General features: G+C 35.3%; 1 protein-coding gene across 7 annotated transcripts in view; it reads right to left on the bottom strand.

Annotated features, from left to right (window-relative positions):
- Lar (tyrosine-protein phosphatase Lar) overlaps positions 1-12,823 on the bottom strand; it is a 1,526,023-nt gene that overhangs the window by 154,688 nt on the left and 1,358,512 nt on the right. The window lies entirely within an intron of this gene.

Raw genomic sequence — 12,823 nt, 5'->3', positions numbered from 1 at the left:
TGTGCTAGTGTTATTAATGATTAATATTTTTTTTCTTACTGTGTTTGACAAATTAAATTAAATCAAATCAAATCAAAACAAACAAGAAACAATCAAACAAAACATAATGGTAAATTATTTTAAAAAAAATCAAACTAAGTAAATCAATCATAAGACAAAATTATTATTTTAAAGAAACAATGCCAGTGATAAAACAAGAATATTAATTGTACAAAAAAAAAGTAACATACATAAATTTAAAACACACTCCAATACGTTTTACATCAATATATAAATTTTACTAACTTATTCGTTATCATTCAAAAGTAATAATATCAGGCAAAAACATTCTTTTAAGAGAAAATGGGTTCACTTTAAAACAAATGTGATAATTTTGCAACTACACACCAAATTTTAATTACAAAATGAAATGAAATCTAAGTTTTACGCCCCATGGCTATGTCGGCTAGGCTAAAGGAAACGGTGATGAGAAGTCAATGGAATGGTGGAATCAAGAGAGCAAGAGGAAACGGGAGAACCCCGAGAAAATCCACGCACACGGTGTTTGTGCACAACAAAAGTCACTTCGTGCAAGCTGGGATCGAACCAAGGACCCCATGCACAAGAGGTAAACATTCTACCACTGAGCCACCGTGGCCCCAAATTTTAATTCTAGTTTTGTATATTATTGTTCTCAAATGGTTTCTAAATAGATTATATCGTTTCATGTTTGAGGGACGACATTGCAACAATTTATAGCAGGACTGAAGAAAACGTATTTATTTGGGTGTACTACAATATTTCATGAGACCTATATTTGGACTATTTTACACTGACAGGACTTGTCAATAAGATTCTTGTTACAATATGTTCCTAATATGTCATTCAAACATAACTAAACGTCTTCTTATCAATTAAATGGAAGAAATGACGATGTTGGATATTTTCTTATCTTCGATGGTTCAATATTTAATATTGTTCCAGATTTTTCTGAAATGTTACATGGGGAAATTTAAATGTTCCGAGAAATAACGATGTTCGTTGCGAAACATTTACATACAAGTTGACCTGGCTTACCTTCAGTAACACTGACTTTACTATCCCTAAGAGAATAATTTGAAAATGGCAAGTCCCTATGTTTGTATCCAGAAACTGTACAAAACCATTCGTATAATAAACTATTCTATTTAGGTACGAAAAAGAATATACAAGTGGTAATTCAGGGAAGTAGACAGCATTTAAAATTATTGAACTACATAAAATTGTAGGACTTTCTAACAAAATAATTTTAACATACATTGAAGACAATGGTCTTATGTACAGTATAAGATGTCACCATTTTAAATCCCGCTTCGTCAGAAAAAACTATTTCAGTAGTGCGAGTCTTAGGACACAGGTTGCCCATGAAATTATTTGCTGGAGATCAACTTCTTCCTTGAAAATGGTACAACCAAATGTAAATTTTGAGGAAAAAGGTACATTTGAGGGGAAAGAATGGTAAATTTGGAGGGAAACATGGTACAATTTAGGTCTTGCCTAACCTTTTGGGGTGAATGGGTACCCCTCAACTAACTTATACAGTAAGAATACCATCAAGATAACTCGACACAATTCGGACACTTTCTTGGTTGATGTTTCTTTTCATCACCGAAGCAACATTTGAGAGTCTACTCTCTAAAATGGGATTCGAACCACTACTCGGGTTTAGAACCGCTATAGAATTTTTTGGAAGTGGAGGACGACGTTCCCCCGCATTCTTCTTCACTTTTACCCCTGCTCGTAAGCCAAAGATTCGTTATCATTTAGTTGTTAGTTGTTGCCAGATTCGGCTGGATTAGAGACTGCCTTTAAACAAACATCATCAACAACAACAACAACAAAAAGTTTAAGGCGCTCCCATTTTTTTTTTTTTTTTTTTTTCAGAAAATACCAATTCCACAGCTACCCTAAACCATAACAGAAATCAAACGTATTGGAGCATAAATTATATTTAAAAAGAACGAAATACATATTATTAACAATGAAAAACAAAAAGTAAATTAAAACCTTGTTAATTAGATAACAATGTTAATGCTAGTTACATGAAACATCATGCTTGGAGTTGAATTCAAGCATGTTTCTGAAAAAATAGTGTACATTTTTTTTTAGCAAATGAACATGTAATTACTGCAAATATTAATGTATGACGTATAGATTGAAATATTCATAAACTAGTATTAATGTAAAAATGTAGATGAGGAGATTTCTTTTTCTTTTGTAAAATCACCTTTGTTTGTGTGATGTACTGCTGTTAAAATATATTTGAGTGCAGCCTTTCTTTCTTTTCTCTTTTTTAAATTATTTTTTAAATTGAAAAATGTATCACACAAAAAATAAGGTGGATTTTTTTAAACTATTTTGATCGCATAAATATTTATTTTTTTAAAAAATGATTTTTATATATAAAAAAGAGGTAACGAACTATTAAACAAAAAATATAATAATCTACTTCAAAAAATACCCTCTGAAAACACGCCAAAAAACGAAGCATAGCAATGCAAAATTTATTAACAATCACAACAAACTAATTTTATAATATTTATTTGAGAAAAAAAAAAAGACACAAAGAAAATGCATACATCTGCACTGGCAACAGTGGGGTGCATTTTCTTTCTTTTAATAATTAAAAAAAAAATAAAAAACACATACTGATGACCCCTTAATGATAAACAAATGCAATAGTCAAAGTGCTGAGTGATGTGGGCTGTTAAAATCGGCGGTGCTGTGAACAATAAAGGCATACACTCATGCAGGCTGAAAATACACACAAGTGACATTAAGATGCACACTCAAATAATCTAAATTACAGTGAGAAATTACGAATACTGTGCATAAGGCAAACCAGGGGTATAATAAATATAATTGATGAGTACATGAATATAATAAAGTATATTTGTTAAACTTTTGATCTCTGATTCTATCTAATTTGCTTTAAATATATATATTTCTGTAGTGAAAATTTGACTAAAGTTTTTCTATAGTTTCTATTGATTTTTTCAAAAACGTGAAACTTCCTGCCTTTTTTAAAAATTGTTCTCTGGATTGTATTAGTGTAGATTCATTCGTTGGAAAATTTCACATTAAAAGCAAGTAAATTCACATTTATATACAACAATTTTAATAAGGAAACACTAATATCAATAATCTTTATTATATTGTGAAAATTAGTTAATACTTAGTTTCACAAACATAAAGAGATAACAATACTGCAGAAAATGACAATTTAATAGCTAACTAAATCAGATTGTCATTATTTAATACTGTACGTAATGTGTTCATCTTCTTTACGATCTATATATTAAAATCCAAGGTATATTGTTGGTCAAGAAAAGCTTATATGTTTGTGGCCAATCATTTCGACAGAAAGTTCTCCGGAAACAAAGGCTCAAAAAAAAAAAAAAAAAAAAATCACCGATCGACTGTAAATTTTTGTGTAGATTGTTCAGTTCTAATTGAATATTTTTTTAAAAAATGACCATTTTATTACATTTTCTTTTTAGGGTTCAGTGGAAGTGTTGAAATTTTAAAAAAGTAAAGCATCATATCGTCCGAGTTATACATTCCAACACCACACATTATATAAGGGGTTTGTACATCTCTCCGGCGTTTGTTTCATGGCTAAATGATAATGAAAAAACGAAGGATAACCATTTCTCCAGTCTAAGATAAATCTTTATTATTTGGAGTGTTTGGCCCAACGAACACCATTTATCACTGACATTGTAATTAATTCTGTGTAATGTAATGAATCACAAACTCCAACCGGAAGTAAGCTTAAATCTTGCAAATCGTGCGAGATATTGAAAAAATTAAAAAAACTCCCCTTTGTGGTACTCCTTGCCGATTTTTATCAAGACGTTTTTTACTTGTGTCTGTAAAGGGACATACGCAAATGTTGAGAGGAATGATATGGAAATTCATGCTGATATATGAATGATGCGCTGTGTAGAGAGCGCAGGTTCAGCTAGTTTTTTGAAACATTCCATTTGTTGTAATAAAAAAAAAAATCGTCTCTTGTCCTGCTTTGTTGAACAACACTATTCGTAACTCTGCTAACCTAGTGCTGTTTATTATCCGGTTGCAGACAGTGATATACGAGGAAGGCCTAATATGTTTTCTGCCTTAGTATGTAATTTTCTTCATGATTGTACGTGTAAATTTTGGCTTGTAGCGCATCATGTTTCAAAGTCAGTTGGTAGCTGGCATTCGAAGCAGGCAGCAGTGGAAGATTAGAACCCTGCACACGACAAATGACGCTTGATAAAATGTCTCACGAAAGAAGAGATTTTATGAAAGAATGCTTGCAGTGTATAGTGACAGGTAATGCTTCATAAAATGTCTCACAAAAGAAAGGAGATCAAAGAGACTTTATGAAAGAATGGTTGCAGTGTATAGGACAAGTAACGCTTGATAAAATGTCTCACAAACGAGAGGAGGAAATCAAAGAAATGAAAATGAAATGAAATCTTTGAGTTTTACGTCCCACGTTATGCCGGTTAGGCTAAAGGAGACGGTGATGATGAGTAACGAATGAAATGGTGGAATGAAGAAAGTGGGAGGAAACGGGAGAATCCCGAGAAAACCCACGCACACGGTGTTTGTCCACCACAAGTTCACTTGGCGGGGGCTGGGATCGAACCCGGGACCCCTAGCACCAGAGGTGAACGCTCTACCACTGAGCCATCGCGGCCCCAAGGAAATCAAAGAGATTTTATGAAAGAATGATTGCAGTGTATAGTGACAGGTGGCACCCGATAAAATGTCCCGCTAAAGAAAGGAAATCAAAGAGATTTTACGAAAGATTGGTTGCAGTGTATAGTGGCAGGTAACGCTTCATAAAATGTCTCAAAAAAGAGAGTAGGTGATCAAAGAGATTTTATGAAAGAATGGTTACAGTGTACAGAGACAGTGGATTTTCTCATTATTAAGTATAATTCTGGACCAAATAGTTTAATTTAGGACAGATAACCACTGAAAATAAACACCATCCGGGCCACACAGCAGATATATCCACACCAGAAATAAACTTAAAAAGAAATAAAAAAAATTTAAAAAATCTGATATTGTCGTAAGTATATGGTATAGCTAATGAACTTGGCACTTCAATTAGCACAGATTTATCGATCTTCAATAAACATTTGATGATGATGAGAGTAAATTCCTGATGGGTACAACATTTATCACTTCAAAGGAGAATTTGAATCTGCTTGTAACAAATCCAATTTTTTTCTCTCATGAGTAGTGAAGCCACAGATTCATCACTATAACGCAGAAACGGAATCGATGTAATGAAAACCTAAAGTATAAAGGATTTCAAAATAATTTTGTGTCCAGCGTTTGTTCGGAGAGATTATGGCAAATTATATTTGAGAAGGACACATACGATTTCCTACTAGTCAAACTCATGCCAAACAAAATGAACGTAACTGAAGAAACATACATTCACAGCATCAGATCGTTACAGGGTATCATCAACAAGAAAGAATGAAGTAGCAAACCGCTGTTTCATGCTAATGCGTCTATGAAACAACTACATAATGGCAGGCTTCAATCAGGAATGCGGTTCCAAGAGTTACTACATCACGTATCTACAATATAGGTTTGACCATTAAAGGTGACTCCGTTTTGAAATTTGAAGATACATCTGTATGGAAAACATTTTACCATGGAAACCATCTGCATGGAAACCTCTAAGCAGAAGTGAGTGACTAGTTGGGTACAGAAGACAACCCCTTTTATTTTGGAGATTCGATATCTGGTTTACAAATGGAAGAACTGTGTTCAGACAGATGGAAGTTAGAATGAAAAGTAACGAACTAAATTTCAGGCCAGATGTATTTTTCTTACTCAAGTAGGTTGAATACCTCTCGTACAAGATGTGATAGAGAAAACAAGCTAAATATCGCAAAGGTGCAAATATATATATGTAACCTAATGGGAAAAGTAAGCCACAAACTGCGAGTAGGAAATATATAAATGCCGTGAAATACAGCGTGGTATTACGTCACTGTGGATAATCGTATTTAAATGTAATTGGTCACATTTGAAAGAAAAAGTCAAATATTTTTGTGCATCTCAACAATGGACAACAATTTCAATAATGGACGAAATCAAACACAGAAAAAGTAAATTCACTCATGTTTATTTTGTGATTAGTCGATATGGGTTCATTGTTGGATATTGAGCAGGCAGTTGCTGTTTCTGCTGGAGGTCACTTGGGAAGCTTTTATGTTTCTGTACTGTGATGCCGTAATGTGCTAACGTAAATTTATTTCCTTTCGTTGTGTTGTGTTGTTACTAAAGAATAAGTTTTAAGGAGTTGTGGCAACTCCACAAGAACGAAGTTGGTGTGTTTTGGAATATCACAGCACGCAGAGTCTGGTGCTGGTTCAGCGTGCTTTTAGGTGAAGGTTTCAACATCAGGCTCCTACACACACGTCAATATTGAAGTGGTACCGTAACTTTGTGGATCATGGCTGCATCAAATGAAAGGCCATTCAGGGAGACCACCTGTCAACTCGGGAATCGTGGAACAAGTGTGGGAGGCATTTGTACGTAGCCCTAAGAAGTCTATCCATAGAGCTAATCAGCAGTCGAACATGCCTAAATCAACCTTATTTAAGATCCTGCTTACGCGACTGAAGTTTAACTCCCACAAATTGCAATTAGTGCATAAGTTGAAACCTGATGACACTGTAGAACGATTAGATTTCTGATAACATTGTATGCTACTAAAGGAGGATAATGAAGAACTGTCAGGGAAAATAATTTTCAGTGATAAGGCAACATTCCACGTTAGTCAAAAACGTTAGGATTTGGGGGAGCAAGAATCCACATGCCATTTTGGTTACGTTTTGTCATTTTCACATTAAATCATCACGTTACCTATGTTATGAACTTTTGCTACTCAGTCTGAGGTTTTAGTCTGACTAGAATCAAAAGCGTAAAATCTGATTAACCTATTATTTCATCCTTGCCTGGTGTGATCAAATAAAAACTAAAGGCGATTTTAATAAAGCTACATTCAAAACATCTGCTAGTTCCTTCTACTTTTAAATACACATACTTTCAATAGGTAATCGGTATGACTCCACTGGCTTGTATTGAGAATGTGCCTCTATTTCTGTACAATACAACGATACGTCTAATACATGTAGCATATATACGATATATAAGATTCCACAACAGTTTGAGACTGATATTCATACAGAATAATAGTATAAATTTAAGTATCTGTAACTGAAACTTGGTGACATATCAACACGTTTCACTGAAATGAAAGCATTGACACTGTCTGTTCAATTACAAGCTCTGATCTACTAACAGACGAGTACAAACTAGAAATTCAAGTAATGTAAGAGCCTTAATTCTTCCTACGTCATAATCAAGATTAACGACCAGCATTATTAATATCCTAGTGGGCAACAGATTTAAAGAATTGTAGATATCGCCTGATGACTTCGTGCTGAATTCAACTAACGAGAGAAGATATATCGAAGTACTGACAAAGGTACACTGTAAGACTACGGGGAAATGAACTGAAAGTATCCAAGATCAAAAGCAACTAAATTAAAAACAGAGTTACACATTTTGGATTTATTATTCAAAAGAAATATCACCCTAGAGCGTATTTTCCCTCAGAAGACCTAAGGAGGTTGACAATTGTTTGTATAATAGGTACAGTGTCATCTTTCCCGAGAGAACCCCAATTTCAAATACATAATCGGCTCGTTAACAGATATTCGGAACTCTTTAACAAATTACTTAGTTCAACGTCATTTTTTAACACACAAATGCATTCTGTAAATCTTTTGAATATGTTTGGTCAAGAATGTGATGAAATGAGTTTACTTGTGGTATTTCATTTCAGAAAGTTAGCGCAGATAAGTTCAACAGTTCTAGGTACGATTTAGATTTTATAAGTGTTTATAAATTGACTACTGGCTTTGGTCTAAAATTTCATCATTAAATGGGCAACAGAGGTTTCATTGGATAATTTCTTGTCTTAGATGGAATTTGGTATTTATGCTTGCTTTTCCATTATATTGTATGTACCCTTTCTACTGAAACAGAAAAAAAGCTTGTGGATAATCAATCGCATAACATATGACATTTTCATGTTAAAGAGCGAAAACATCAATTTTTGGCTGAATGTGATTTCTTTTTTTAAATTACTGGTGACATATCTGGAAGAGAAACCAAAATACATTTCGACATATTAATTCCGTTTACGGACCAGAAATTTGTAATTGGCAACTGAAATACACTGCCACATATCGATTCACGAAATTTGTAATTTGGAGTGCTTCGGGAATATAAGGGCACAATATATATATATATATATATATATATATATATATATATATATATATATATATATATATGTGTGTGTGAGCATAGGTATTCTTCTATTATCAATATCCTATGCTCTAGACAAAACAATATCTGTTGGCAGTTTTATTAAGTATAACAGTTTGACAGCATAAGATTTAATGTTGATACTATTATTCACAAGAAAAAAAAATGGGTTTTCGTACTCGAACTTAGTAATTTTAAATTAAACCAGTAAAAGGTGGAAGTTATCAGAACACGGATCGTGATTCTTCTTGTTGTTAACATTATGAACTTTTCCGGATTCACTAGAAGGAGGCGGCCTTGTTGTTGATTTCGGGTATACGAATACATACCTAACCACCTAATTGTAAGATACGGATCTAAAGGAACTTGTATGCTCTCGTGTTACTTGCTACATATGGTAAATGGAATAAATAACTCCCACCAGTTTCTCTTTAAACGAAAATTCATAATGTACAAAGCGTGAAAGAAGTACGACTGGACCACAAGTCAAACCAGATCTCTAGCTCGCCGATCTATAATGATAGAGTGTATCACTATTTAGAGTACTGAGTACTGAAGTAGTTAATGCATCAGCACGGCAAACCGGATATCCGGGTTCGATTTGTAGTCTTGTCACACATTTCTCTTTTTGTACGTTATGTATTACTGGGCTGTTTATCTAATTTGCTGACTAAAAATTGAAGGTACTTCACAATAGGGACAAAATTTGCCCCTTGATCCTGTACTGTACCAAGGTCTCCTTCCTACTGGTTTCAAATTAGAAATGTGAGAACCGGTCTCCACTGGTCTCCATATTATTAACCATATGATATTCGGTTACAAGTAAATATTGTGTAGTAGATATAGGACGAGACCTACAATTAAAGTAGGATATCAAAGCTGTATTGCGTTTGATACTCTCTTCCACTGAAAATGAAAATTTTCAGTTTCATTTATCAGAACTACGGTAAAGGGATGATTAATACAAATAAATGATTATGGATGGAACTGATAGTATGAGAACGTGGAAAGAAACGGAGAACTCCGAGAAAACCCAGATACGATGCTGTTCACCACAAACTCGTATGACTTGAGATCGAATCACGGATTGTTTTGCTACATCAATCTACCATGCCTTTCTTTTCCACTGGGATTCGAACTTGAATCTTAGTGCCCTAAAGGCACGCGTCGTAGACATTAGACCAGCGAAGAAGACTGGCACACGTTAATTTTTAAACTAAAGCTATCCGTGCAGAAGCACAGTTTGGACAATACTTGTTAGCAATTCAAGGCAACGACAAACAGTTTAATAAGTTATTGATATAAATCGCACTTGCCTAAGATCTGTAACTTTTGGTCAATCTAATTGTAATGCAAATATAGGGGACAAGTAACGGGACATAATAATCAAAGAAGTGGCTTTAAGTGGGGGTATGAGGTTCAGTTTCCTCACTCCTTCAAGATGAATGGTATCTTAAGGGAAGCTTAGGTCTATTTTCTACTCATTAAAGAGTCTATCAAATATTAACAATAGTACTTCAAACAACTATATTCATTTTGCACAGACTAATGAAGTTCGATTATTTGTGAAATCTAACAATGTACTTTTGATTGATAATAGGAAGGACAGAACGATGTAAAATTTGATGTAATTAAGAGAAATATATACCCTTCATTCCCCAATCAAATATCGATTACGATGAATTAAGTTGATCAAAAAGAAAATGGACTATATCACGAAAAGTTTTAAAACTTATTTAATTTAAATGTTGACCTAATTTTCTTCGAATTTGTTCCCTCTTGCACTTATGAACTGAAAGCTTAAAAAAGAAAAATAATAATAAATGAACTGGGGAGCACGGATGATAAGTATGGTCTTGTTTAGTGCTGATATTCACTTCGTCTGGAGAGAACTATCAGAGGATACAGTGTCGTGATAGAACAATTAGCCTCTGTCCTTTAACAACTTACGACTTTTTCCGCAAGTACTCTAAAGCATCTCAAAATCTGAGTTGTAACGGTAACTGAAAATATTTTAGGTTTCGATTACGGAACTTATATACTGTATATGTTTTAATTCAATAGTTTGGTGTGTTTCGGGGAAGAGAACCTAAATACGTTTCGACATATCGGTTCTTTTCACAGAACTGAAACCAATAATTTGGCATGCTTTGGGAAGAGAAACCAAAATATATTTCGATAAATTGATTCCGCTTACGGACCAGAAATTGGTAATTGGGAACTGAAATACACTGCCACATATCGATTCACGAAATTTGTAATTTGGCGTGCTTCGGGAATATGAGCGCACAAAATATATATGAGCGTTTGCAGGAGCATGTCTAGTATTACGTGCTTGCAGCACAGATAGAATCGCCCGAGTAGAGCTGCGTAGTGTGAGAAACAGTAGAATCGCCCCAGTAGAGCTGCGTAATGTGAGAAACAGTAGAATCGCCCGAGTAGAGCTGCGTAGTGTGAGAAACAGTAGAATCGCCCGAGTAGAGCTGCGTAGTGTGAGAAACAGTAGAATCGCTCGAGTAGAGCTGCGTAGTGTGAGAAACAGTAGAATCGCCCGAGTAGAGCTCCGTAGTGTGGGAAACAGTAGAATCGCCCGAGTAGAGCTGCGTAGTGTGAGAAACAGTAGAATGAATAACAGAATCGCCCGAGTAGAGCTGCGTAGTGTGAATAACAGTAGAATCGCCCGAGTAGAGCTGCGTAGTGTGAGAAATAGTAGAATCGCCCGAGTAGAGCTGTGTAGTGTGAGAAACAGTAGAATGAATAACAGAATCGCCCGAGTAGAGCTGCGTAGTGTGAATAACAGTAGAATCGCCCGAGTAGAGCTGCGTAGTGTGAGAAATAGTAGAATCGCCCGAGTAGAGCTGCGTAGTGCGAGTAGCAGTAAAGTGAAATGTCGGTCAAAATACAAATCCCGCAAAATATGAAGTAAGACCCTGCCATACGATTTATGAATGCCAAAAGACAGAATGCAGCTGACATCTTGCGGGAATTGTATGACATTTACGGATCGACAGTAATGAGTGAAGAGAAGGTCAGACAATAGTGTAAAAGAGTTTCGGGAAGGGCATTCAAATGTTCATGACGGTGAGCGTAGCGGAAGGCCTAGTGTTCAGACGGACGATCTGTTGTGACGCGTTAACAAGAAAGTGCGATCCGATAGCCGGTTCACAATAACTAAACTCGCCAAATCGTTTCCAAACGTGTCTGCTAAAACAATGCATCGAATTGTGACTGACAAGGTGGGTTGTGACAAACTGTCTGCGAGGTGGGTGCCAAAAATGCTGACAGAAGCTCACACAGAAAGACAGCTGCACATGATTTTTTTGGCCTGCTAAGGGGAGAATGGGGATGACCTCTTTTCTCACATAGTTACGAGGGATGAAACCTGGATACCGTATGTCACTGGAGAGCCAAAACGGCAGTCAATGCAATGGTGGAACTCTGTTTCTTCTAAAGCGAGGAAATTCAAACAAACACCATCAGTTCACAAAATCATGGCAACCGTATTTTGAAACCAAAAGGTGTGATACTTGTGCAATTCTTGAAACCAGGATGATAATTACAGCAGATGTGAACTTCCAAACACTGAATAATCTTTGAAGTGCCATCCAATATCAGCGAACGAAGAGGAAGCTACGCTCTAGAATTATTTTGATCCGTGACAAACGCTCGCCCACACACAGCTGCTCGTACTGTTCAAAGATGTCGATGGGAACTATTCAATCATTCCTCTTACAGCCCCGACTTTACCCCCAGCTAATTCTTTCTTTTTCTTCACTTGAAAAAGTAGCTTGTCTACGATAGTAAAGTACTCAAGACATCAGTTCTGAACTGTCTGCACTCTTAGGCGGCAGATTCTTAGAGGGCATACGGCAATTTGTGGCACGCTACCAGAAATGTCTTGGAGGTTCGTGGTGATTACGCTTAAAAATAGCTAAGGCATGTGCTTGCATATCAATCACAAATACATTTCTTTTCCTATCACTTTCTTGTTTTTAATATAGGCTTTTTTCTGGCATGCACCTCATAGAACCGAAAAACATTTTGACAGACCCGTTCCATTCATGAAACCGAAATCTGTAATTTGGCATACCTCGGGAAAAGAACCGAAATACATTTCGACGTATCAGTTCTGTTTACAAAACCAAAATATGTACAGGGAAAATACCTACAACAACGAAAAATTGTTTTTATTTCAAGACCTATTTCTCTTTTCTCTCTATTCGTTCATTTTCGTTTCTATTGCAATATTGGTTCAGGTAACAGATCTTTTATATGTATATACTCAGAACCGATTTACTAAGAAAATCAATTGCTCAGAAAATTTAGTTTAGTACTGGATCCGAAAGTTTTTATTAGAAACGGTTCCTTACTTTGTGTGTGTGTGTGTGTGTGTGTGTGTGTGTGTGTGTGTATAAAGGAAATACTAGTGGCTTTGTTGCACTAACTT

Source organism: Thermobia domestica, chromosome 7 (assembly GCF_964235325.1).
Source record: "Thermobia domestica chromosome 7, izTheDome1.hap1.1, whole genome shotgun sequence".
Lineage (NCBI taxonomy): Eukaryota > Metazoa > Arthropoda > Insecta > Zygentoma > Lepismatidae > Thermobia > Thermobia domestica.
This window is presented reverse-complemented; position numbering and strand designations above follow the sequence as displayed.